Source organism: Chinchilla lanigera, unplaced genomic scaffold, assembly GCF_000276665.1.
Source record: "Chinchilla lanigera isolate Chin_1 unplaced genomic scaffold, ChiLan1.0 scaffold00131, whole genome shotgun sequence".
NCBI lineage: Eukaryota > Metazoa > Chordata > Mammalia > Rodentia > Chinchillidae > Chinchilla > Chinchilla lanigera.
The window spans coordinates 2522084-2525517 of record NW_004955532.1 but is presented as its reverse complement, the minus strand read 5'-3'; positions in this window follow the sequence as shown (position 1 = coordinate 2525517).

The window sequence follows — 3434 nt, the reverse complement described above, 5'->3', positions numbered from 1 at the left end:
TATAAATGGAGAAGACACCAACAGGAAAAAAAATGTAGAATTGAAATTCCAAAATAAACTCAAAACAAGAAGAGACATAATACAGAAATATAATTATATAAAGACAAATCTGTCAGGAAGGTTTTCCTAGGGGGGGATAAAAAAGACAAAGACACACTTTGTGCCAAGAAAAACTGATGTGAAATGCTCAAAACAAAACCTAACTAGAAAATGTACTGGACTATAAGAATTACAAATAAAAATAATATTAAAAGCACACCATACTCAGATTTCTTCATAGCAATTTTCAACACTAAAGATAGTAGAGAAATATTCTGAAGATATATTAAAAGGAAAGAAAGTATAGGCGAAGGATATTCTACCAGCCAAGGTACCCTCCAACAAGTTAAAGTACAAAAGCCATAAACCATTCTGGACAACCAAAAGTTCAGGGAATATATCATTCATGACCCCATTTAAATAAACAAACTATAAGTTTTTAGGCATTTCACATGAAGAATGACAATGAGCACTAAATAGCTATAACTGCAGAGCTAAGAATAAAGCAAATGTGGAGATTAGTGTGACAAAATATAAATGTTGCATGTCTTGACATGTAAAAAACACACACAAAAATAAAAAGGAAAGTGAAAGATTAAATTTACTGATTGCCTCACCTATAATTTTGATATTCAAAGTACTTAATTTAGAGCATATAAATCTACTGATGTGTAATGACGCAAAGGTAAACACTAAACAAGAAATTTCTTTATTAAAATTAGGTGTGAAGACATCTAAAGAAATCACCAGCAGAATAAAAAGAAAACCCACAAACAGGCAAAAATTTTAGCTGACTGTCCCTCAGACAAAGGTCTTCTATCTAGAACATATAAAGAATTTTTAAAAATCAGTGCCCCCTAAATTCAAAGACCCAATCAGAAATGGGCAGCTGAGATGAATACACACCTCTCATATAAAGAAATACAAATGACAAATAAATACATGAGAAAATGTTCATCATTAGTCATTCGAGAAATGCAAATTAAAATAACATTGAGATTTCATCTCACCCCAGTAAGAATGGCTAGCATTAAGAAATCAACCAATAACAAATGCTGGCGAGGCTGTGGAGAAATAGGAACTCTTCTCCACTGCTGGTGGGAATGCAGACTGGTGAAATCACTGTGGAAATCAGTTTGGAGATTCCTCAAAAAACTAGGTCTAGAGGTCCCATTCAACTCAGCTACTCCCTTTCTGGGTATTTTCCCAGAAGATCTGAAAACATCATATCACAACTTTATATGTGCACCCATGTTTATCGCAGCACAATTTATAATTGCTAAATTGTGGAAGCAACGCAAATGTCCCTCCACTGAGGAATGGATTAAAAAAATTGTGGTACTTTTATATAACGGAGTATTACTCAGCTATAAAGAAAGATAAACTCGAGGCTTTTACAGGTAAATGGTCACAACTAGAGACCATACTCATAAGTGAAATAAACCAGACCTCCATGTGTAAGCAACGTATTGTCTCACTAGTGTAAGAACCTGAAAGCATGAATAAAAATTAGGAGGTATGACAGACATCATGAAAGGAAACTGCTCAAAAGTAAAGAGCAGAGGGAAAAGAGAAAAGACAGAAGGGGAAATTATGTATATATGTATATACAGGATAGCTAACATAGTTGTACTACTGACTTCTATCACTTTACTTAAAGGGACAGTTAATGATTACTTATTTCATCAATCTTGCATGTTTCTATTTGTTTTCCTGAGAAACTACCTTGAAGATATCAATATGTAATACAACAACCATTGTTAATTTCCTACTTTGTCTGTAACTCTGTTTTGCTTGTATTGTTCTTATTCTATTTTGTAAATGAGTGTCTGTTAATATGTTTTCCTTCTTTTACTTTTAAAATAAATTTTTAAAAATTAGGTGTGAAGAGAAAGAATAATATAATTATTACTGTATTCTGCAGATTATTTTACCTTCTCAGAAAATCAACTGGGAAAACTACAATGAAAATAAAAGGTTGTGCATACATACATATAAATCTACATGTGGAATCAGTAGAAATACAATGATAGAAAAGATCCCATTCACAAGAGATACAAAAATGTCTGTATTTAAGTAAAAGCTTAAGAAATGCACAGGATCTATATGAAAAAAAGGGCTTTAAACCATTACTGAGAAATGCCTATATCCAAGAGTCCAATATGTCCAACAGCTGTGACTTTATCGTATAGATATACTTGTACAAGTGTAAATGAGGGCTGCTAAGTATAGGTTAAATTATGTTACTTTCATATATTCAAGTACTACGAAAACTTCTTAAATAAGGAAACTCTTTAGACTACATGAAAAGTTCTCTAAGAATATATTATTAAGTTATGTGGAGAAAACTGCTGTACACTGAATATATTATACTGCTTTTAGTGCAAAAAAGAATATGAAGAATATGCATTAATATCTATTTATATCATGAATACACAGAGAAACTGGGAGAATACATAAGGAACAACTGAGGAAAGAGCAGTGAACTGAATGGCCAAGTGGAACTTCAGAGCAGTAGCCACCTTCTGTATTTTGGTATCTTCCAGCCTTCTGACTACTACCTATTGCTATATATAAATTAAAAGTGATCCAAACAGAAAAATAAGGTAGAATTACAACCAAATGAATAGACTAAATCCTAACAGGAATAAAGATTAAAACCATAATTTCAGCTCCAAAAGATCAACTAAACAAATATCAAAAAACAGTTACTGTAAGAACATTGCTTAGCTTTGTTGACTTACCGTAAGAAGTGGTATTAATATTGCCAATTTCATCAACAAAGCAAAAGCAAACAACAAAGGAGCGAAAGTTCTATTCTAAAATGATTAGTATACATCTGGTACATTGTGCTCATCTGGGTATATTTTAAAAGAGGCACTAATGCTGGGGATATAGCTCAATAGTAGAGTGCTCATGTGGCATATGTGACTCAATCCTCAGCAGAAGGAGAAAAAAAAAAAAAAAAGAAATGCAGTAAGACTATACTACAAATGATCTAAATTCTCTTGGGCTATGGAGAAACATAACATAGAAATCCTGGCTTCACAGAAATCCTGCCTGCAAAGAATGATCAAACCTGGGATACTGTTATCAACACTTAGCATATCAGGATAAATAACACATCAGCTTTCATTCAAATCAGATGAAATTCAGTTGACAAAAGACTATTGTGAACATTAAATGAGATAATATATTTTAAGAAATAAACAAGATATAAAAGCTTGAGTGTTCCAGGAGCGGCTAGACACGTGGGCTCGAATCTGTGCTCCCCCACACCGCCGCGGTTCCCAGCTGAAACGCGCGGAGAGAGCCAGATATTTCCCAGCTACTCCCTGAGGGCAGCGCGTGCATCAGGACCCCGCCGCCCAAGCCCCAGGAACTTCTCTGGCTGC